The sequence below is a fragment of the Sus scrofa genome, chromosome 1 (assembly GCF_000003025.6).
Source record: "Sus scrofa isolate TJ Tabasco breed Duroc chromosome 1, Sscrofa11.1, whole genome shotgun sequence".
NCBI classification, from domain to species: domain Eukaryota; kingdom Metazoa; phylum Chordata; class Mammalia; order Artiodactyla; family Suidae; genus Sus; species Sus scrofa.
The window spans coordinates 45,106,722-45,132,183 of record NC_010443.5 but is presented as its reverse complement, the minus strand read 5'-3'; the positions used below and the strand labels follow the sequence as shown (position 1 = coordinate 45,132,183).

General features: G+C 42.3%; 1 long non-coding RNA gene and 1 pseudogene across 1 annotated transcript; both read left to right on the top strand.

Annotated features, from left to right (window-relative positions):
* LOC102161201 lies at positions 3,795-25,312 on the top strand. Its single transcript, XR_002343275.1, has 5 exons — positions 3,795-4,008; positions 6,945-7,095; positions 12,370-12,529; positions 19,106-19,287; positions 24,998-25,312. It is a non-coding gene; the product is annotated as an uncharacterized LOC102161201 (long non-coding RNA).
* LOC110260279 lies at positions 20,361-23,540 on the top strand (annotated as a pseudogene).

The following is a 25,462-nucleotide window of genomic DNA, read 5'->3' as shown; positions in this document are numbered from 1 at the left end:
GAAAGAAGTGGTAGGAGTTCCCTTCATGGCTCAGCTGTTAACAAACCCGACTAGGATCTATGAGGATGTGGGCTTGATGCCTGGCCTCGCTCAGTGGGTTAAGGATCCAGTGTTGCCATGAGCTGTGCTGTAGGTTGCAGGCGCGGCTTGGATCCCGCATTGCTGTGGCTGTGGTGTAGGCCAGCAGCTACAGCTCTGATTCAACCCCTAGCCTGGGAACTTCCATATGCTGAGAGTGTGGCCCTAAAAATAAAAAAAAATTAAAAAAAAAAAAGAAAGAAAGGAGTTCCCTTTATGGCCATGGCGCAGGGGTAATGAATCCAACTAGGAACCACAAGGTTGCTGGTTTGATCCCTGGCCTCACTCAGTGGGTTAAGGATCCAGTGTTGCCATGAGCTGTGGTTTAGTTTGAAGATGCAGCTCAGATATGGCGTTGCTGTGGCTGTGGCCTAGGCCAGCAGCTACAGCTCTGATTGGACCCCTAGCCTGGGAACTTCCATATGCTGCAGGTGCGGCCCTCAAAAGACAATAGACAAAATAAATAAATAAATAAAATAAATAAATAAATATAAATTTTAAAAAAGAAAGAAATGTTAAAAGAAGTCATGTCCTTTTCACAAACATTAAAGAACTCTCAGAATCCTCCTAGCAGATATCTATGAAGCTTCACTGGCCGAACAGTGCATGTGCTATTATTCTGACTCGGAAAGGAGTCTGGGAAAGTAATTATCTCACAAAGTATTGTGGGCAGTACACACTGCTGCCCCAAATAAAATTGAGATGCTGTTTACAAGGGAATGTTGAGCCAATTTCAAAGACTTCCATAGTTGTCTCTGAGGAACTAATGGCCACTTCATGGAAAGGTAGAGATAAAACAGGAGTATATATTTTTTTATGCTAATCTTTGAAATTACATCTGAAGAATTTGTATGGTAAGTGGTCCCTAGTGTTTGTTTTTGTACATTCTGATAGAAAAGCTATCTGCTTATATAAGCTTGACATGAATTGGGGATTAGGATCTGGTGGGCTTCAACTGGATTCAACTTGTGGATCTAAGATGTTGTGGAAAGGGATGGAAATGTAGAATGAACTGCAGGCTAAGTATTAGCTGATAGTTACTCTTGGGTAAAAAGTGCCATGAACAGAGTTATTGTACCAACCACAATTATGTTTCTATCAGCAGCTTAATTGTCTAGCTTCTCCACCAAATAATTAACTTCTTGAGGGAAGAGACTATGTTTAACTTATTTCTGTATTCCCAATCTGAGGACGGTGTCTGGCACATAGTAGGTACTCCATAAAGGTTGGAGGTAGGAGATTATCTTTCAAGGAGTAAGATGTGGGGAAGAAAATTCCAATTTTACATATTAAGGAGTTAAAACTTGAAGAGTTTAAAAAACTAATTTTTTTTTAAGTAGTCAAATAATAGAAACAGGCGAGGTGACATTTAGACCTTAGGGGGGAGTAATTTGTTTATTAATTTTTATTTTTGTCCTTAACTCTGGGAGGTGCAACTGAGGTCGTGTGGGGTTGTCCAAACTGCTTAAGTCTACATGGCACAGAAGTGAGGCTAAAGTGCAAATGAGGTGGAACTCAGAAACAGCCTGTCAAAACAAGCGTGATTTAAAGCAGTACACACACACACTGTGTCACTATTATAATGTTGAAAGCAGCAATAATGGACTGAGCTACCTTTTCTGTATTAGATGGGTGAATTCGAGCAGGTCTTACAGACATTCAAGTGTGTGTTGCTCGCTCTTTCTTTCTTCCTTTAAAAATTCAAAAATAAAATTTCTCCAATATTATTTTTTGACATTTGCTTTATTAGATTGTTATTGCAATAAGGATTTACATTTCATTGATGATATTGATTAATTATAACTCTCACATATTTCCCTGTTGGCTCAGTAGGTTAAGGATCCGGCATTGTCACTGCTGTGGCACAGGTCACTACTGTGGCTCGGGTTTGATCCCTGGCCTGGGAACTTCTGCATGCCAGGGGAACAGCCAAAAAAAAAAAAAAGAAAAAAAACCCAAAACTAAAACAAAACAAAAAAACACACAAGAGGATCTGGCACTGCTATGGCTGTGGCGTAGGCCTGCAGCTACAGCTGCGACTCCATTGCGACCCCTGGTCTGGGAACTTCCATATGCTGCAGGTGTGGCTGTAACAAGAAAAAAACACACACAAGAAAATAAGTCTCACATTTTCATGTTTTGAAAGGTGGGTGTACTGCATTTAGAGTAGATAAGCAATGAGATTCTGCTGTATAGCACAGGGAAGTATATCTAATCACTTGTGATGGAACATGAAGGAGGATAACGTGAGAAAAAGAATGTATAGATTTGAATAACTGTGTCACTTTGCTGTGCAGCAGAAATTGACAGAAACACTCTAAATCAACTATAATAAAAAATTTAAAAAAAAAAGAATAATGGGTGGAACTTTCCTTCAGTAGCAAGGCTTTGTGCTTTCCCTTTGTACAGAGTTGGGGGGTAGTGGAGCCTTGTGCTGTAAGAGCCCTCTTCTAGGTCTGCCACTAACTAACCAAAGTGTTTTACTTTGCTTTATTGAAGAGCTGAAGGATCCAAACTACTTTGTGTCTTCAGCACAATGGAAAACTCAGTTTTTTTATGTTTTTCCCTAGCAGATTAATAAATAATGTCATGTTATAACATATGTTATACAGAAATACATAATTCAGTTGGTAAGAATGGAGGAGTTAACTTGTCAAATCTGCCTGACCAGTACACCGTTTTTATCCATCAGGGTTCTTTGTTTGCAAGAAACAAGGGTAGACTTTGCTAAACTTAAATAAAAGGAATTTGGGAGTTCCCTGGTGGCTCAGAGTGTTAAGGATCAGGTGTCAGTGCTATGGCATGGGTTTGATCCTTGGCCTGGGAACTTTTGTATGCTGTGGGTACAGCCAAAAAATAAATAAACAGAGGGAATTTGTTGGAAGGATTCAGGTACTCACAGTTTGGTGGAAGGGTTGGAGAGCCAGGCTTTGAAACCAACAAAGCCCATGTAACTTAGGAACTACAGGGATTGAAGATGACAAGAATGCGGTCTCATATAAAATTAGGCTTTAGATATTTTATGAGATTTTAGTAGTAACTGTGCCATCTGATCACAGAACTCCAGCTGACTACACAATGAAAGCTGCCCACCGTGCTGTTATCAGATACAATGAGTGATAAGTTTAGGTGGCATATCAGACAACTTATGACAAAAATGAAAGCTTGGCCTCTGCCTGAACTTGTCCAGAAAGTGTGAATAAATTCTGTGTACGTGGATCTTAAACTCTCATGTCTCCTGTCACTGTTTCACCACTGCCTCTCCCTGAACTCACTCCTAGGGGAGAGTTGGGGGTGGGGTGGGAGAGGGGATGATCCCTATGAATAAGTGACAGAAGAAGAGGCAATGTAGGCTTGGTTTACACACGAATTGTCACAATGTATGAGTGCTAGGGAAAGTGGGTTGCCATACATTACAGCCTTACCCAGAGATGAAAGGACCACAGAAGGAAGTCTAGGATCAGATTAGACACAAACATTGTTGTGGTGTTTTTTAACACTGTACCCTTTAACCCACTACACCAGGCCGGGGTCAAACCCACACACCCATAGCAATCTGAGCTGCTGCAATCAGATACTTAGGCCACTGATCAAGGCCAGGGATCCAACCCACATCTTCAAGGACACTATGTCAGGTTCTTAACCAACTGCACCACAGTGGGAACTCCCACATTATTTTTAATGGTTTTCAAGTACGCTTCTTCTCAGAGAGCATCTCTAACTTAACCATCTAGACAATAACTGGGCTAGCAATCAAAGATGCAAGCCTGTCTACAAAGAGACTGGAAAAGAAAACTCTCTTAGCCACAAGTCAGGAAATGATTCATTTTCTAACATGTCATCAAAATTTTTATTTCTTTTCTCTTAAATCTACCCAACAGGTTAAATTTGATTATTTCTCAAATACTACTGTCAACTCTGCCAAATAATGTAAGTACTTAAAGTGTTTCTCCCGCTCTTTGATGTGTGTGAAGCTGTTAAACAACTGGAAATGATAGGGATGGGGTAGGATTGTTACACAGGTAGTTGTAGAAGTCCCAGTAGGGAACCATAGATAGAGAAGGAAACCTAGGGAACTTTGGGAGATCACTTGTTTTTGTTTTTGTTTTTTCCTTTTTAGGGCTGTGCCTGCAGTATATGGGAGTTCCTGGGCTGGGGGTTGACTCAGAGCTGGAGCTGCTGGCCTACACTGTAGCCACAGTAACAACGGGCTCTGAGACACATCTGTAATCTATGCCACAGCTCACAGTAACACTGGATTCTTAATCCACTGAGCAAGGCCAGAGATTGAACCTGTATCCTTGTGGATACGAGTCAGGTTCTTAACCCACTGAGCCACAACAGGAACTGCTAAGGGAGACCCCTTACATTTAATAATCACTCAAGAAAGCCATCAGAATCTTGGAATGAAGCAGACTTACTTAACTATAAAACCATACACAAAAGCACAAGATATGCCTCGGGTCATTACATGAAAAATAAAATCAGGCCTGCATTCAACTTCAGCAATGAGGATTCTTAGAATCAAGGACAGAATTGATCCCGTCCTTGGATCAAAGATTTCTGAGACACCCCATGCCCATTTAAAATAATGAGAAAAAAAAAAAAGGAGGAAAAAAAATTAAAAAAAGAAAAAAAAGGAAAACAAATAAAATAATGAGAAGATTTCTGTTCTAAAGACAGAAGGAAAAGCATGGTAATATCATTCCCTGACCTCACTTTATAATGCTTGGTGGTGGTAGGGGGTCGGGGCGGGGGGATGTAAGATATTAATAAGGTAGAAAAAGCAAGTCATCAACAGGAACAAGGAAGCAACAGGGGAGTCAACAAGTGGGATGAAGTTACTATTCTGGATCATACAGGACAACGAGGAAGAGAAAGAAGCTGCGTCTATGGCGGGGACTGTCCAGGTGGTGATGTAGAAGAGAAATGAGGCATAGCTGATCTTATCATTTAGATGATATCATCCCTACTTTTCCCCATAATGTATGACAAGGCATTATCTCATCAAATCAGCTGATTGTGTCACCATTCAGAAATGGGCAGAGGAAGTTTATCCTGTGCCTCAGGTTGTGGCTCCCCAGTAAGAACCCGACTAGTATTCATGTGGATGCGGGTTCAATCCCTGGCCTCACTCAGCAGGTTAGGGATCTGGTGTGGCTGTGAGCTGTGGTGTAGGTCAAAGATGTGGCTTGGATCTGGCTGTGGCTGTGTCTGTGGCTGGCAGCTGCAGCTTTGATTCGACCCCTAGCCCAGGAAATTTCATATGCCTCAGGTGCAGCCCTAAAAAAAAAAAGAAAAAAAAAAAGGTTAAGGATATTGGACATCTGTAATTTGTGACTGCCCAGAATTTATTTCCCCTTTTTCACAACTCCACATTTATTTTAAAGGGATAATAATTGTATTATTATTATTATTATTATTATTATTATTATTATTATTTTGGATTCATCCTGGTGGACTTAGGCTCCAGGGCCCTTTATACTTTCTTAACCAAAATTTGAGGGTGTGATGGAAACTAGGTCAATCGGACACTTACTTATTCCTGGAATTTAAGTCTTGGGTCAAAGATTTTTAAAAAAGGGAAAATGGTAAGAATTTATCTAATCCAGGGGTGAGGTATTGGATCTTTGCCACCATGTCACTATTCTTGTCACCCCCTGATCCTGGACCACCAGGAATAACTTGGCTTTGCACAGTTCTAAGCCTAGTTTTCTAGACCTACTGCCCAATAATGAAGTCTGATATGTTTCAGTAAATTCCCTTTGTATAAAGAATGTATACATGTATGTGTAACTGGGTCACCATGCTGTACAGTAGAAAAAAAATTGTATTGGGGAAATAGCAATTAAAAAAAATTTCCTTTGTATAGATTAATCAGAGCCTCTTTCTGTTGTTTCTACCTATAGACTCATTCAGAAGGTGTACCTTACCAATTAGGCAGGTTAAAGTTGACTTTATTGCTCTAAATGGAACCATACCAAAAGTAATACCATACTTAATTATTAAAAAAGCCTGCAGAAAACATTTATTAATGATAAATGTAACAATTTTATATGGAAAAATATGTAATATTGGACAAAACTCCAGAAAATACATTGTAGTATTTATCTCATGGCAAAAATATGAAATAGATGACAGTTGATTTAAAAAAAATCTGACAGGAGTTCCTGTTGTGGTTCATCGGAAAAGAATCTGATGTTAGGATGCAGGTTCGATCCCTGGCTTTGGTCAGTGAGTTAAGGATCCCATGTTGCTGTGAGCTGTGGTGTAGGTTGCAGACACGGCTTGGATCTGGCGTGGCTGTGGCTGTGTCATAGTCCAGCAGCTACAGCTCTGATTCGACCTCTAGCCTGGGAACCTCCATATGCCATGAGCGGGGCCCTACAAGGACAAAAAACAAACAAACAAAAAAACCCCCAAAAAACCTGACATGATTAATTAGTTCATTGATTGCCCATTGGCAAATTAGAGTATAGGTCTTATTCCAGTTGGTATTTCCTCATTACTGCTTGTACTTCACTGTTTAAATCCTATGGAAGTTTTCTGGCTAGGTCTGTATTGTTAAAGAGAGAAGCATAAAATTTCAGGGCTATGGAACTTGGTTTGACTCAAATCTCTCAGAAGTGAGAATTATGCTGTGAGTTTAGTCAGATGGGATTTAACTGGACCCAAAGTTCAGGATTTATTTATTTTTCCCTTTGAAGCTTCAGCAACATTGATGACTTTTGTGTGGGAATAATGTCTTGATATATTGTATTTAAAAATGCGAAGTCCTGATTGCTTGTCACATTCTAGCTGTATCTTTACCCTAAAGGATCCTCATTCTCTTTATCAACAGAAAATATTGTCTTCTTTTTTTACAGGCATGTTTTTGAAGTGGAAATGTATTATTTGTATCCCATATCTGAATTTCAGTCTCACAGAAATTACATAAAACAGAAGAGAATGAATCATAGAATATCAAATACCATAACCTTTAGTACAGAAGGACTTTGAGAATTATTTCCCTAATAGGTAAGCAATTGGCATAAAGACAAGACTGAATGAAGTCTGCTGTGACAATTATACCTAGACCTAACTCTTCTTTTTCTCAGAAGAGCCGACACTTTCCAACACATAATCTCCATCTAAGGCAATAAGTTTCTGAAATCTTTCTTCTTGTCTTAAGGTGATGTCTCTCTTTGCATCTGATAAGACTGTGTGATTACAAATTTGTGACCTAGCCTGAACTCATCACAGAAAATTTAATCATGTTTCATTATTGACCTAATTCTCCATAGCCACTAGAATCTTCTTAAAAGATCCCCAAACAGAGGATCCCCCTTAAGAATGACCTTCTTAAAAATATGATTATGATGATACTTTTCTGTATTAGGAATTTTTTTTTTTGTCTTTCTAGGGCCACGCCCTCGGCATATGGAGATTCCTAGGCTGGGGGTCCCAGCCTATACCAGAGTCATGGGAATGCCAGATCCCAGCTTCGTCTGTGACCTACACCACGGCTCACGGCAACGCCAGATCCTTAACGCACTGAGCCACCGAGCAAGGCCAGAGATCAAACCCTAGTCCTCCAGCTGAAAATAATAGAAAAATCTAACAATTACTTAAACAGCATTTTATTTATATCACATTAGATGAAGTCTTGCAGCAGATTTCAAGGCTATCCAATGACTCACCATGCTCATCAAGGATGCATCTTTTTATATTTTTCTATTCAGCCATACATAGTATATTTGCTTCTTCATAATCTCAAAATCTGCTGATGTTCTTACCTGCCAGAATATAGTCTCACACCCAGCCCCAAACCAATCACTGGAGAAGGGGACAAGAATTACCATAATTGGTTAACATCAACTTCTACTATCTCTTGAGTAGCAGGGGAGAGGTTCCAAGAGAATCAACATGCCTTACCTAAAGGTTATCTGTGCTGATTACCAAAACACAATTAGAGGAGTTCCCGTCGTGGCGCAGTGGTTAACGAATCCGACTAGGAACCATGAGGTTGCGGGTTCGGTCCCTGCCCTTGCTCAGTGGGTTAACGATCCGGCATTGCCGTGAGCTGTGGTGTAGGTTGCAGACGCAGCTCAGATCCTGCGTTGCTGTGGCTCTGGCGTAGGCCGGTGGCTACAGCTCTGATTCAACCCCTAGCCTGGGAACCTCCATATGCCGCGGGAGCGGCCCAAGAAATAGCAACAACAACAACAACAAAAAAAAGACAAAAGACAAAACACAATTAGAGGAAAGAAAGGGAAAATGTTGTCCTGCCTGCAATGGAAGTCTTTTCACTCTTTGCTCATCTGGTTCCTTATTCTTGAGGTCTCTCTCTAAATACCATCTCTTCAAATAAGCCTTTCCTGACCACATAATCTCACATAGTTCCCATGTTCATTCTCAATCACAGAAAACTGCCCATGGCATTCTTCTCTCTCTCTCTCTTTTTTTTTTTTTTTTTGGTCTTTTTGCTATTTCTTTGGGCCGCTCCCTCGGCATATGGAGGTTCCCAGGCTAGGGGTTGAATTGGAGCTGTAGCCACTGGCCTACGCCAGAGCCACAGCAACGCAGGATCTGAGCTGCGTCTGCAACCTACACCACAGCTCACGGCAATGCCGGATCGTTAACCCACTGAGCAAGGGCAGGGACCGAACCCGCAACCTCATGGTTCCTAGTCGGATTCGTTAACCACTGCGCCACTACGGGAACTCCGGCATTCTTCTCAGTTAGAAATAATGCATTCTGGAGTTTCCATCATGGCACAGCGGAAACCAATCCAACCAATCTGACTAGGAACCATGAGTAGCAGTCCGATCCCTGGCTTCTCTCAGTAGGTTAAGGATCTGGGGTTGCCACAAGCTGCTTCGTAGGTCACAGATGTGGGCTTGGATCCAGAGTAGCTGTGGCTGTGGAGCAGGCAGGCCGCTGCAGCTCCGATTTGACTCCTAGCCTGGGAACTTCCATATGCTGCAGGTATGGCTGTAAAAAAAAAAAAAAAAAAAAGAAAAGAAAAAAGAAATGATGACTTCTTGGCTGCATTTATTTTGTTTATAATTTCAAATATATATTTAATATAAAATGCCACATAAAATATGGGCTAGTAATATAATAGCAATTAAATATGAATTTAATATATTAATTAAACTAACACTTACTATAAATATATTGAATATATACATATAAATATTTATACTTTCATATATTCTACATTTATTTTATTGTCTATCATCTCCTCTTTGCCCCTATCACTTCAAGAATGATACCCCATTTTGCCGCTAAGTCCAAATACAAGCCTCCATGCTACCCTGCCCACCTCTGGGACACTGTGAAGAGGGGGTCAGATAGATCATATTGCACAGAGTCTAAAGGGGTCCTGGAAGTGGAGACTTCTAACACCACCAAAGCCATGACCAGAGGTCTTATAGGTGGTGTTCAGAGAGTCATCCATACGTGGGGTGATGGACTGGAAACTGCAGCAGCAATGATGAAGATTTTGGAGGCACCTGAAGCAGGAGGGAAATATATTTCCCTCAAAAGCCATGAAAAGAGAGGCCTGTTTCTCTGCAACCTTCCAAATCTACTGTGAGGATCAGGAGGATTTCAAAGGCCCGTAAAGTCCCACTCAGAGCAGCTGGACAGCTTTTCAGGGAACTAATGTTATGCAATATGATAACAATGTTGAGCTCTTATTATTTCCCAGGCATGTTTATTTCATGCTCACAACTCTGCAGACTAGGGGTTCTTCTTCTCCCCATTGTACAGGGTGTTGCACTGCGTTTCTTGTCTGGGGTACTTCAGTGGCTCAGTGGTAGGCCTGGGAGGGCTGGCACAGAATCCACTGACCACACTCTACTTTTTATTGTACTCTGGGTTTTTATAAAAATTCTCAAGTTTCTCTTCCAATGGGAGGCCACACGTGCCCATATATCAACATGAACATTATTATGATTCAAATGCTTAAAGGAGAATTCTGTGCATTATGGGTCATATATAAGGCATGGACAAATCACTAATTAAACTAGAACTGATTTATCTTTGCATGTGGCCGGAGGAATCCCGGAAAAAGCAAGTGCCCAAAGCAGTGCACTTAGCTTTTATGCTTCAAAAAGAAAATTCTTCTTCTTTCTTTTTTTTTTTTTTTTGGCCGTGCCCACAGCATGTAGAAATTCCTGAGGCCAGGGATTGAACTCATGCCACATCAGTGACCAAAGCTGCTGCAGTGACAATGCCGGATCCTTAACCTATTGCTCCACAAGAGAACTCCCAAAAAGAAAATTCTTAAAAGAATGGAGGATATTGGAAAGACAATCTAAAGATGTTATGTTTAATGTGAATTTTTTTTTGTTAAATTATGTGTTTTCAGTAGGAGCAGACAATAAATAAAATGCATATATTAGAAGCAAGTCACAAATACAAAAAAAATTAATACATGTATTAAACTCAAGTGTACTGCTGCTATATGGTTTGCTTTCTACATCTGGCTGCCCTTACGATCTTGCCAATGTTCCTCAATCTGAAACACCCACTTTTCACTGTCTGGAAGAGTTTTCTGTAAAATTCCCCCCCCTTTTTTTTTTCTTTTTCCTTTTTAGGGCTGCACCTTAGGCATATGGAGGTTCCCAGCCTAGGGGTCTAATTGGAGCTGTAGCTGCCAGCCTACACCACAGCCACAGCAACACAGGATCTGAGCAGCATCTGCGACCTACACCACAGCTCCTGGCAATGCCAGATCCCCACCCACTGAGCAAGGCCAGGGATCGAACTCTCAACCTCATGGTTCCTAGTTGGATTCGTTTACCCTGCACCATAACAGGAACTCCCCCTGATTTTTTTTTTTAAGTATTGCATATTTTATTATTGTACATTGTATACTATACATTTGTATCACTAATATTTTGAGAATATAGTATTATGTGTTGCCTCATTGCTGATATTGACTGATCTGTTTGTTTATTTATTTACATTTTTTTTTGGCCATTCCTGTGGCATGTGGAAGTTCCTGGGCCAGTTCCTAACCTGTGCCATGGCGGCAACCATGGCAGTTGACAGTGGTGATCCTTAACATGCTGCGCCACAAGAGAGCTCTTAAAGTTCCCTGATTACTTCCTGTTTTCTTGCATTCACTGTTCATTTTAACTCCCATAAATGAGCCAGAGCAGTGGGAGGGGAGGAATCCCAGGAATACTCAGCTCCACTGTGTGCTTTTTCAACATTCCACTGTTATTGATAAGACTATAGGCATTGGGGATTGGGATTTTGTTCATTTCTGCAACACACCTTTGACTGAATGCCTACGACTTGCCAGACATTGTGTGGGTGAAGATCAGAGAACAAGGCTGACTCCAGACCCGGCTTGCATAGGGCTTTTATTCTGGTGAGACCAAATGGAAAATAAACCAGAAGTAGAGATAAGCCACAAGGGGTGGGTGCTCTGTTGCCAAACCCAATATAGGATGAGATAAAGAGGTCGGATGGGGGTGGAGGGGCCGGGGGAGCTTCAGCTCATGCTGCCAGATTGGGAAGGCTGCTCCAGCTGGATTTCCTTGAGCTGAACTCTGTCTGATGAGAAGGAGCCAGGTCAGACCTCTCAGTAGAGGAGAGACCAACACTGAGTCCCTAAAATCTGAGTCTCAGCATTTCTCTCTCCAAACCTAGGAACATAACTTTGTAGAACTGTGAAGAACAATAAGAGAATTTGTCAAATAATTTTGTCCATGGGAAAAGAATGTTCAGATTCAGTCACCGATGTAGAAAGTACATTAATTATCTCACTAAACACAAAATAGAAAAAAAGGCTATATAAAGTCTGCTGCTGTCATTGGTTTTTCTTGGTAAATTCCCTTCCCATCAACACTGTGGTCCCCAGGTCGGTCTTCTGTACCAGTCCTTTCTTAAGATGACTTCCTGGGAATGTTATGAACCCCACTTAAGCTGAATGTGGCAAAAACAGCACAACTGCAGAGTTCTTTTGTGGGGCAGCCAGTTGAGGATCCAGCATTGTCACTGCCATCTTGAGTCACTGCTGTAGGGCAGGTTCAGCCCCTGGCCCGGGAACTTCCCCATGCTGAGGGAATAATAATAATAATAATAATAATAATAATAATAATAATAATAGAAAAATAGCACCAGTGCTCCTTTTGCCTCTGTACTTTTCCATTTCAGCTTTCTCTCAGTGTTAGACAATGCTGTAATTTCCTAACATTCCAATCAAGAATTTTTGTTGTCACCCTTGAATCATTGTTCTTTGCTCTTAACATCCACGTGAACACTCAAAATACCCTTGGATCTTCCATGCAGGCAAGGACAGAACAAACTGTGTGAGTTCTTGATACGACCTCCTGCCTGGCTCTTGTTCAATTATCTCTATGTTTCATCTCTGAAGTGGGGATAATAATAGTACCTACCTCATAGGATTGTTGTGAAGAGTCGGGGTTACTCCTTCTAAGTACTTCAAATAGTAAGTACTCCATAAATGCTGCTACTTTTATAACCCATTTCCTGGCTCTCTCCATTCCTTCTCATCTATCTTATTTAGGCCTTTGCTATCTCACATAAGCTATTGCCACTCCCTTGCATAGGGCCAGTCCACACAGCCATATATAAAACTGTCTTAATTGGCTATAATTCCCTCATTCGTTCACTCTACAAATATCTATAAATCACTTACTATGAATGTGTCATTGTACTAGCTGCTATGGCAGAGTCCCAAAATAGAAAACACAGCCTGCCATTGGTAAAGATTGAGGAAAGGATTTATATATGTGTAAAATGCTCAAAAATAGGATGGATTGAATAGCCACATAAACTAATACAAGAGGAGTCATAAGGTATTACTGTGAGTTTCCCACTTAGCAAACCTCTGTGCAATCTTTTACTGCTTTAAAAATTTGCATGTGGAGTTCCCATTGTAGTGCAGCGGGTTAAGGGCCTGGTGTTGTCACCGCAGTGGCTTGAGTTGCTGCTATGGCTTAGCTTCTATCCCTGGGCCGGTAACTTCAACATGCTTTGGACAGGGTCAAAAATAACAACAACAACAAAACAAAAAGAAAGCGAACAAAAAAACCCAGGAAAATAAAATAAAACAAAACCCCCAAAAACAAAGAAATAAAAGAGAATGATTTAAAATATTTCAAATGCTATTTCTCTTTAGAAAATTGGATGGTGGGAGAAAAAAAAATTGGGTGGTGGGCTTTTCAATAATTGGTGGCATGCCAATTCTCAAATAACTTCAAATGTGAATCTATAATTAAAATCAGAAATCTGAACCGTAGAGGAGTGCTATGGCTCATTGGGTTAAGGATCCAGCATTGTCACGGGTGTGGCTTGGGTCGCTACTGTGGCACAGGTTCAAACCCTGGCCTGGGAACTTCCTGCATGCTGGGGGTGCAGCCAAAAAGAAAAAAGGAAAGAAAAGAGAAAAAGAAATTTGAACCATAAGAAAATATGTTCCACTATTCCACTATTTTTATCTTCATTTCTTTGAATCTTTTACTCTTCCATTGCTTCCATATGGAGTACACATATATGCATATGTATTCTGCTAACTGTACATATTTTACACTGAGACTTAGTGAATATATAAGACTTGTAATGATAAACTGTTATAGGCTGTTGCTTTGGGGTAAATAGAAGGATCCAAGGATCCAAGGATCCTTCTATTTCCCTGCTCCAAGGGAGCCTGAGCTGTGATGACTCATCTTTTCCATTGTTGGACATGAAATTGGCCTCAGAAAGCAATTTTAGTTTTACAAAGCAAAGTTTATAGAACTTCTGAAATCATTCCCAGGAGCCACTTGAAAATGAATCATCAAAGAACTGATACCTGAATCAGAAGGAATTAGCCTTCCTCGGCTCAGACACGTCAGGCCAGCAGCTCCTGATCAGAGGGCAGAAGGGATGGCTCGGGGCCCTTGTCACCCTGCAGGCCAAGTCCGAGGAGTGGGCTCCTCAAGGCCAGGGTAGCCACCACATGACATCTCGAGCAGACAGTGCCTCCATGTTCAGGGGGATGGCTTGAAAACTTTCATACCTGGATTAAATGCCAGAAACTGTTACTCAAGTGAAAACCTGCAGAGTCCCATAGAGGTGCCAATGCCAAACAACCAGGGTTGAAATTTCAGGAACACTTCTCCCATCTAACCTGGGGAGCTGGGGGAAAGAGGGGAAAAAAGGGCTTTAGAGCCTATATGCTAAGCCAGACAATTGATTGCATTTTGTTCAACTTGGGTATGAAACCTGTGCTTTTTGAAATCATTGCTTTCTACATGTTTGCATTTTCCTTACTTCCCCTTAGTTTTCTAATGAAAACACTTTTTATTTTAAACCCACAGAGACTCCTTTTGACCTCACTCTCCCCAGAGTGATTTCTCTTGAAGCAACGAATCAAAGCAGATATTCAGGGGAAAATAATGAATGCATTCGGTATATTCTCTCATCAAAAGTAGAGGAGCTGACGAAGGGTTTGGGGGAGGAAAGAGGAGACCATTAATTAGACAACAGAGGGATGTTAATTGAAAACCAAAGGGTTCACTTCTGTAAACATGACCCAGAGAGGACTACTCTGTAAACACATGATGTTCAAAGACAAGTCAGCACTTCAGAAAAAAATGACTCTTCTTGTCTTTGTGAGATGGATCCTTAAGCCCACATAGCTTCAAACATCTTTAAAAGTGTAATCATTTCTCAGAAGTACTCAGCCTGAAGTGTGATTTTAAAGTTGTATGTATTTTTGCCTTTTTAGGGCTGCACCCATGGCATATGGAGGTTCCCAGGCTAGGGGTCAAATCAGAGCTGTAGCTGCCGGCCTATGCCACAGTCACAGCAATGCCAGATGCCAGCTGCCTCTCTGACCTACACCACTGAGTGAGGCCAGGAATCGAACTGTGTCCTCACCGATACTAGTCAGATTTTTTTCTACTGAGCCACGATGGGAACTCCTCAAGTTGTATTTAGATGTAAAACTCAAGCCACTACATCTCTGTGTTTACTGAACTTTTCGTAGAGGTGTATTTACTGGGCCACTCACTGATAAGGCCTTCCCTGAGGACGTTCAGTGCCCTGAAAAGATTTGCTGCTTCTGTGGGGTCCCGGTGAATCTTCAGGACTGTTACTGCAGCCCTCCTTCCTCAGCAGACCCTGGGCAAACCCATTAGCATTAAAAAAGAAGCAAAGTTCCTGGGGAACAGAGTGAGATAATACTGTGTCCTTTGATGTATGAACCCTGTCAGAACTGTCTACCTTGATGCTGAGCTCACACATGGCTTAAAACTTACGCACCACCAGTTAATCACACAATTGTTGAGAGATGCAAAGTTACCATATAATTACTGTTGTGTTCAAAGGAATTAGCATGTAGTTACTATGAACATGTTCTATTTTGTGGAAACGATGCAATTACCTTGTCCCAAGCTAATAAGTTAGAGGTGACATAAGCTCATACACCAGCTGCCTGCAAGGAGGGGATGGCTGGCAACACATTTACTAAGATCACTTTGTCTTTTGTCTTTTTAGGACTGCACCCACAGCATATGGAGGTTCCCAGGCTAGGGGTCTAATCGGAGCTGCAGTTGCCAGCCTTCGCCACAGCCATGGCAACGAGGGATCTGAGCCGCCTCTGCGACCACAGTTCACAGCAACACTGGATCCTAAACCCACTGAGCAAGGTCAGGGATCGATCGAACCCATGTCCTCATGGACCCTCGTCAGATTCGTTAACCACTAAGCCACGATGGGAACTCCATTACTACGATCACTTTGAACTTAACAGGCCCATTTTCAATGCAGAAATAGGTGTCTCCCTGCTTTAGGGAAGTTATGCACATGCCCACATTTACTAAATAGATATTGTAGGAAGTTTAAACATATTTGGTTATGGAGGAGAAGGTGAGGCCGAATGAGGGAAAAGAGTGAGAGGATGCTAAATCATTCGACACTAATTTGGAGTTGAAATGGAATGGCAATAAAACACAGTCTTTTACCGTGAGTCCACACTTGCACACAACACTTGTAGAAATGCAGATTATGGGCGATCCCTTGGGAACATATCTGCTGAGTTAGGAAGGAATCCCTGTACTGTGCCTGGGAAGTTCTTCCTTATTTATGATGCGTTAAAAGACTCTAACTCCTCTTTTATGTCTTCTGGTCATTCAGATTTTAAGAATAATAATTGGTCTAGATTTGGATGAAAAAGAGGAAAACTTTCTCAAATCCATTGTTTCTTTTTTATTTTTACTTTTTTTTGTTTTTTGTTTTTTGGCCACACCCACAGTATGTGAAAATTCCTGGGCCAGGTGTCAAATCCGAGCTGCAGTTGCAGCTGTGGCAAAACCGGATCTTTAACTCGATGGACCATAGGGAAACTCCTGGACTCTTTTAAAATTTAGGTTGGATGTGCTTTGAGGAGAAGACCTAGTGCCTCCTGCTTAAGTAATAACTAACTGCTAGTTGGTAGTGCAGTTAGGTATGAGTTGCTAGTTAATAGTGCCAGCCCTGCAGTGGACCCAGCGGGCTGGGGGTCTTGTTGGACTCTCAGTTCACAGCCAGGGGCACACCTTTAGAGCATTCCTGTCAGAGAAGTGGATGGTGTGCTCCATCATGTAACAGAGTTCCAACTCTGGTTGGGGTGTGGTTAAATGTTAGGCTCCATGACTGGAAGGAAGGATTTTCTTCCCCTGTATCTTCAGCTTGACTAGAAATCATAACAGTTGTACACCTTATCTTAACATCTGCCAGCAGCCTAAGAAGTGGTCCCTTAGCTTGCAGAGGTAGAAATCATACCATTTTTTTTTAATTTTCTTATGCTGAAGTATAGCTGATTTACAATGTTGTGTTAGTTTCAGGTATACAGCAAAGTGATTCAGTTATAAGTGTAATTTTCAGATTCTTTTCCCATATAGGTTATTAAAGAATAGTGAATAGAGTTCCCTGTGCTATGCAGTAGGTCCTTGTTGATTATCTATTTCATATACACTAGTGGGTATCTGTTAACCCCAAATTCCTAATTTATCCCTCTCCCCAACCTTTCCCCTTTGGTAACCATAAATTTGTTTTCTTAGTTTGTGAGGGAATCATACCTTCTTATTTGGAAACAGCCCCTCTTTCTTAACTCTCCTACAACTACCCATACTCTCAACCTCACACAGATACCAGTGAAAGCGGATGGGAAGGCTGTAGGATTGTTGTCTAACTGGAAGAGAGACAGAGGCAGTTTGCTCTACAGGCATCAGTGAACCAGTGCTCCCAAGCAGCTGTGGAAAGACTTCAAACCAAATACTTTATGTTTGATCAAATCTTCTGTACATGTGTTGGAGTAATTTTCTTTTCCTATATTAACAGAATACATTCAAAAGAGTAAAGTGTCACTTCACGGTTTTTCACTGAAGTAAGACCCAGTGACCAGTCTATGAGCAAAAGGGACTGTAGGACAGATAGCATTTTCTTGATTTTTTTTTATATTTTAAAAGAATATATGGACTTAATTAGTTTTTGAGTTAAAAAGAGATCCTTGTCCTGACTATTTAGGCATACCTACAGCAGAACTTTCAATTGTATAAATATGGCAAATAAAGCTCTACCTTTAACAGAATGTAATTAGTGAATAACCTATGTGAAAAATTAATTTTGTAGGGCAAGAGTATTCATTTAGGTTTAACTGTTCTAGGAATTGATTTTATAACCTATTTTCACTCCTGAGTTTGTGATGTTTTAAAAATGATCCAAAGATGTATGCTTTTTTGTTTAGTTGTCTATCACTATTATCTCAATGATTTTTAGCAAAAAGTTAAATATAATTTTACTCATTTGGGTATGTGCTGCGTTTACATGCTGTCTTCTCCTGGTTCAAAATTGAAAGAGAAAATTTATCTTCAAGGAGTTCCTGCTGTGGCACATAAAATAAACTACCAGCCTTCCCCTGTCTCCGCTGCTGCCAGAAAGAACCATTCTTTGTTTACTGGTGTCTGTGTAACCCTTTCTCTTACTGCATGATAACCTACCAGCTTGCTATGGAGGGCTAGTAATTATAAAACTGCACTAACTCTTTGAGCACAGTGATGGTTTAGAACTGTGTTTTGAGGAATATGAGGTTTGAGATTGCCCAGAGGCCAAGTTGGGCCAGAATCTAACTTATGGTGTTTGTCTTTGTTTTTGCTTTTTTATAGGGCTGCACCCAAGGCATTTGGAAGTTCCCAGGCTAGGGGTTGAATCAGAGCTATGGCTGCCGGCCTACACCACAGCCACAGCAACACAGGGTCTGAGCCATGTCTGCAACCTACACCATAGCTCATGGCAATGCTGAATCCCTGACTCCCTGAATGAGGCCAGGGATCAAACCTGCGTCCTCATGGATGCTAGTCAGATTCGATTCCACTGCACCACAGCGGGAACTCCCTAACTCAGGGAGATGGAGGGAAAGGGGCTGAGGAGAAGTCTCTGCTCATGACAGCATCACCTCCACCTCATCTCTGAGAGAGTCATAGTGCTTCCATCTGTTTTATGTAATGAAGCTGCATACAGGATTCTCCTTGAGATATAGGATGCACTACTAAAAAAGTTTGAAGCCTGGGTTCATGATTATACAAAATAATAATTTTAAGAAAGATTTACCTTCTGGAGTCAATGCAAGAAGACAAGCTTGAGTTCTCCTAACACCCAGGCTAACTTTTGAGTCATCAAAGCAAAACATATGAAGACGTAGTGTTGAAAGATAATCCTGGCATATCTGGATGCCTTCCGAGCAAAGAGCATTGACAGCTTTCTTCAGGGAGATTTGCACATCCAGGCAGGGAGCAGATTTGCTCATGCTCCAGGAGAATGAAGCTAGTTTCCCTCCCTCCTTGGAGATAGTCCATGGTGATAAAAATAATATCGCCCTCTGAGTCAGAAGGCAGATTTGTTTCCTGATCAGGGTAATAAAGATTATATCTCTCTCTGTAGGAGTGGATGGACAGGTTTACTAGCAGCTCCTTTAATAGACTGGGGTTTTTCTAAACGTGAATTGCTTGCTATGACGCAACTATCATAACTCTGAATGCAGTGTCTATCTGGGCCTACTTTTGCATCCTGGGCATGAAACTTGAGGGGCAGGAGGAACCAAAGTGAAGATGAAGCTCATGCCCTCTGCTCTGCCAAGTGTCACAAACTGTACAAATCCTGTGGGCTCATTGTCTTCCTATTGGCTGCATCCACAGGGTCTGGCAAGCGGTCCCAGCAGGACAGGTAAGACCTTCTCAAACTAGGAGTACCTTGCTTGTGAGGTCAATTCCCACTCTAACCTATCCTTTTCACTTTAGTCATGTGATAGACTTTAGTAAGAGGAGGAGATGTTGAAGTTTTATTGCATGTAGGAGTCACCTGGTGGAGCTCCTGCTATGGTGCAGTGGGTTAAGGATCTGACGTTGCCACAGCTGCCATGAGGTCACAGCGGCAACCCAGATTTGCTCCCTGGCCTGGGAACTTCCATATGCCAAGTATGTGGCTGAAAAAGAAAGAAGAAAGAAGGAAAGAAAGAAAGAAGGAAAGAAAGATAAACAAAGAACTACTTGGAGTTCCAATTGTGGTTCAGTGGTAATGAACCTGGCTAGTGTTCATGAGGATGAAGTTTCAATCCCTGGCCTGCTCAGTGGGCCAGGGATCTGGCCTTGCTATAAGCTGTGGTTTAGGTCACAGACATGGCTCGGATCCTTTGTTCCTGTGGCTGTGGCGTAGGCTGGAGCTGTAGCTCTGATTTGACCCCTAGCCTGGGAACCTCTACATGCTGTGGGTGCAACCCTAAAAAGACAAAAAGAAAAAGAAGATGGAGGAGGAGGGGGAGGGGGAGGGGGAGGGGGAGGAGGAGGAGGAGGAGGAGGGGGAGGGGGAGGGGGAGGGGGAGGAGGAGGAGGAGGAGGAGGGGGAGGAGGAGGAGAAAGAGGAGGAGGAGGAGGAGGAGAAGAAGGAGAAGAAGGAGGAGGAGGAGGAGGAGGAGGAGGAGGAGGAGGAGGAGAAGGAGAAGGAGAAGGAGAAGGAGAAGGAGAAGGAGAAGAAGAAGAAGAAGAAGAAGAAGAAGGAAGAACCCCCTTGAGGGCCTGTTGCAAAACTAGACTACCGGTTCCATCCCCAGGGAGTCATATTCAGTGGGCTTGGGATAGCCAGGCTGCCTGCTAAAGGTCACACAGTAAGAAACAAGATTTTAAAAGACCAAAGTTCCCAAACTGGGGTCGAATCGGAGCTACTGCTGCCAGACTACACCACAGCCACAGTCACACAAGGTCCAAGCCACGTCTGCGACCTACACCACAACTCACAGCAACACCAGATCCTTAACCCATAGAGTGAGGCCAGGGATCAAACCTGCGTCCTCACGGATGCTAGTCGGGTTTGTTAACCACTGAGCCACAACGGGAACTCCCCCAAAGAACCATCCTAACCCAAGTTAGGATTCAGGCTTCTTTTATACTAAAAAGAGAGGAGGTGTGGCTTGTTGTAAACTTCTTGGTGCCTGAAGTTTACAGGCACCTGGCAGCTGTCCATATAGGTCTGGTCACAATGTTCTTATAAACTTCCAACAAGACATGTTATTCTCTATTCTGCATCTTTTTATCTCTGTATGAATGGAAAGGTGTTATACCTTTAAAGGTCAGAGCCTTGAGAAAAGGCTATCCTGTACATTTCAGGCTCTAGGCAACATTCTTTTACAAAGGTGCAGAGCTATCATGACTAAGCACAGGCAACAGAGCACAAAGGTTAGAACTAAAGGAATGGGAGTTCCCACTGTGAAACAGTGGGTTAAGGATTTGACGTAGGTCACCAGTGGGACTGGGATTCGATCCCTGACCTGGGAACTTCCAAATATCTTGGGTGGGGCAAAAGCACTAAAGGAATAGATCCAATATGGAGTTGGGTTTATGCTTCTCTATTACAGTATTACTGACAACTGGTCTAGGAGTGATTCACCTTGGGGCCTAGTCATTCTTCAATACCATGTCTTGGGAGTAAATTGTCTTTTAGTATGTGCCTAAGTATAGAATGCTGGTTTGTGTGCCAATCTGAATTTAGACTAAGCCTGTCCACTTGCCAAAATATTGAAAGCACTCCTGTAAGTCCATCTAGTCCCTCTATTTCTATGCCCTCAATTACTTCTATATCTTGGCGGTCTTCTGGAATTTTCTATGTGGGCCAATGGTCATTGGTTTCAGGGTGAACTTGTGGTATGTAAATTAATTTTAACACCTATTTAGCTAACCTTGAAACCTAGTTAGTTGCGTGTTATGGGCTGAAATGTGTCCCCCCCAATCCCAAATTCATATTATGAATTTTGAAGCCCTACTGCTAGTACTTCAGAATGTGACTCTATTTGGAGATAAAGTCTTTACAGAGGTAATTAACTTAAAATGAGATCATTAGGGTCATTGGGGCCCACCCTTATCCAACTGGTATCCTTATAAGAAGAGGAAATTTGGACACAGACATATCAGAAGAGCATGTGAAGTCAGGGAGAAGATGAATATCTCCATGGCCAGGAGAGGAGCCTCAGAAGAAACCAACCCTGCTGATGCCCTCAGCATCTGGGGGCTAAGAATGGGAGTGTTTTATAGAGAATGGTCCTCCTCTCTGAGGAGGTTACTTTCATGAAGAGTCTGCATGAAATGGAGAAGGCACTCATGTGCTACCCGGGAGTCATGTGCCTTCAAGGAGGGACTTTCAGTCTGTGCTGGAGACCTGTCACCAGAAAGTCTTTGGAACTTTCCAGATGGCCTCTCAAGGTTGCATCCTTCCTGAGGGTGGACTATAAGTAACTCATCAAAGTAGGGATATAAAAGCCCAAACAAGACCTACTTGACAGGGGATTTCTGGTTCAGAGTCTCCCCCTGGGGCTGGCTGAGGTGGCTAACCCTGCCTCATATCCTTTCCCTCCTTTCCACAACTGATTCCAAGAATACCTCTCATAAATACTAGTGATCAGAAGTCTGTTTCAGAGTGAGCTTCCTAGAGAAGCCAACTTGTGGTTGGGAAGGAGCCCTGTGGACTTGAAGGAAGAGCATTTCCTTGTAAGTGGAAGGCCATTGGACCACTACCCACATGGTAATAACGTGGCTATAGAAAGAAGGGACAGAACAGAGTTGCTTGGGTTTGTGTGGCCATCCCAAGGGGACCAGCTAAGGGTGGTACAGAGCTGGTCTAAGGAAGGTATTAGGTAGGAGCTTCCTCATAGGAGGTAGTCAGAAACTTCCCAGAGAGGAATAAGTCAAAAAAAGAGACATAGATGGAGGTTTTTCTGATTCTGAAGTAGGGTGTAAATTCAACATGCTTCTTTGATCTTCTAGGACTCTGAGGCATGGGCTTTCTCCCACTGAAAAATTGTTAGGATGCTCCCAATCTCAAGGATGTGCTCCACCAGCCTTCAAGTTCAGATTCCATATCTCAGCTCCAGCTTTCTACAAGCCTCCCCTCCCCCTTCTCTCTTCTTCCGCTTTCCTCTTCCTCCTCCCTCTTCCTCTCCTCTTCTCGCCCTTCCTCCTCTTTCTCCTCCTCCTCCCCCTCTGATTCTTTCTCCTCTTCCTTTCTTTAGCTGCAATCTTCTCACATATTTTCACTTTCATATTGAAGACTCTCAGAGAAGAAAACAGCTATGTCCAGCTTAGGACACCAATTGATCTATTGGGACTTCAAAACTGTGAGTTATAAAGAGATTATGGAACTTAATCATGGAAAATAAGCAATATCCCCTCAACCTCATCTTCCTAAATACAAAAGAAAGCACAAGGCCTTGAAACAAGCTCAAGGAGAAGATGCTTATAGAACTCAATTTTCCTCACAAAGGGAAATCATTTCAAAATTAGGTCCTCATTTTATTTATATAGGACACAGGAAAGAAGGTATTCATGACAATGAAATTGAGGTTTTACACCAAAGCATACCTGCAATTGAGGTTTCCTCTCTGGGAGGCAGCGACCTGTCAGCATGGCTCAAGCATTTGTGAGCAGCAAAATCCAGCCTGGGAAAGTGGTAGTGATCATCAAGCCACCTGCCCTACTGCAGAAGGAGTCGGGACCTTCTCTGCCACTTGCCCTTCATACAAGGGCTTTTGGAATTTGTCGACATCACAGCCACCAGTGACACCAGCAAGATTCAAGACTATTTGAAACAGCTCATGGGAACCAGAATGGTACCTTGGGTAAAGAGTGCATAGGTGGATGCACCCATTTAGTGAGCATGCACAAGAGATGCGAGCTGTTGACTCACCTGAAGCAGACTGGAGCTGTGAGATAATTACAGAGCCGACCCCAGGCAGATATCCTCCTCGAGAGCTATAATAATGACAGATAATGACAGCACGTTCTGGTGGATGGACCTGGTGCTACATTCACCCAGCTGCAGCAATTGTTTACTTAAAATTCTGAAACATGGGAGTTCCCATTGTGGCTCAGTGGAAATGAATCTGACTAGCATTCATGAGGACACAGGTTCAATCCCTGGCCTTGCTCAGTGGGTTAAGAATCGGTGTTGCTGTGAGCTGTGCTGTAGGTTGCAGAAGCGGCTTGGATCCTGCAGTGCTGTAGCCGTGGCATAGGCCAGGGGCTATAGCTCCGATTTGACCCCTAGCATGGGAAGCTCCATATGCTGCAGGTGAGGCCCTAAAAAGACAAAAAATAAATAAAACTAACTAACTAACTAACTAAATAAATAAATAAATTCGGAAACATGTTAACCCAAATATTGGAGAGGGGGATTTTGGGGTGCAAAACCAGCTTTTTCTTCTTCTGACTCAGTATTAAAAGTGAATCTACTTGCCCCAAACAGGTCTGAGAATTTTGATGGATGTCTTGGGTTTCTTGTGGATTGGTCCTTTTGGTCCAAAAGCCCATGAGAAGTTATGGCTTGGGATTCGCTATTGACCCCAAATATGTTCCTTACGCACATGCTAGGCATGTGTTCTTCCTAACTGCTCTTCATGTGCCAGGGCTCCTCCATGTCTCTGCCAGTGTTTCTCAGTTAAGTTTATCCCAGGCCCACTCATGTGAATATATAGTTGGGTTTCTGCTACTGCCTGAAAATTATTTTGTTGAGTTTGACTTTATAGAACTTGTGTTATGAAATTAATAGGTAGTTTCAATGTGCCTTTCACACTTCATGTGTCTCCCTGGCCTCCATCCCCACCCTACCTCATCCTACTTTGAGAATCAACTGCTGTGAACCAGTGTCCTTGACAACTTACAGAACTCATAGGAAATGTTCTACAATGCTGTGAAGGGTCTGAGCACCCAATTTGAGGAAGTGAAGCAAGGCTGATCTTCATTTGGTGCTACAGGGGTCAGACTTATAAGAGCAGGTGCTGTGGTCTTGTGGTCTTGATGGTCATCCAGGGCATCCTGAATAGGTGTGTGTTAATTGGTTTAGATTTAAATGTTATCATAGAAAAGGTGTAACCCCCTCCCCCAAGAATATGTCTGTGAAAGTAGTCAAATTTGGGAAAAACTGTTCTAAATGATTTTCTCTCTGTCCTCCCCCCTACCCCACTCTATGAAAACTTAAGAATTCTTTATTGTGCAGTTTGTTCTAGAATTACAGGGTCAAGTTAATTCCTTTCCACAGTCTCTAGTCTGAATGGTTAATTTCTTTTCTAATAAAGAAGTACCCATGGGGTGTGTGGAGGAGCGGGGGGGGGGGGGGGAGAAAGAAAATGAAATTGAGCAGGGCCCTGTGGGGATCATGGGCACAAAAACATTTCTCTGTCCCCCATATCTTGTGTGTAGGAAATAGGCCTCATTTAGCCTCCATAAGTTCCTTTCCTGAGTTCCAAAGGGCAGGTTCAGACAGTTGCTAATTGGGAAGGGAGGGGATGCAGAGACAAGGGAGGAACATTCAAGAAACAATAGTGCAGCCTTGGGGCAGGGTCCCGGTTCCTTCTCAAGGAACATACATAACAATATCTCTGAGCTCTCTACAGAACTAAAACACCCAACAAATGGAAGATGCTAACTACCTGATGAAGCTTCCTCAATTCAGAAAGAAGAAGAAACACCAGACCCAGTCCTGGAGGCCGCTAAACATCAACTTTGGAGAAGAATGCAAGCTTGCACCTACCCTGATCCTTAGCCCTATTTTCCCTTAGCCCTATTTTCTACTCCCAAACTATAAAACCAGCTCCTATTCTCTCCCAAAGGAGGACACAGTCTTTAGAGCTTTAGCCTGCTGTGGCCTCCTTTGCCTGACAAAGCAATAAAAGCTATTTTTTTCTCCTTGGCCCAAAACTCTCTCTCTGTGTTTCTATTCAGCACCAGCAGACAGAAGCCACATTTTGGCAACTGGACTAAGTTTAAGTTCTTGAGTATTTAGAATAGAGTTAACTATGATCATCTGTGTGACTAGAATGAGCCATCCATGGGGGTGATGAGGCAGCACTTTCAGCTCA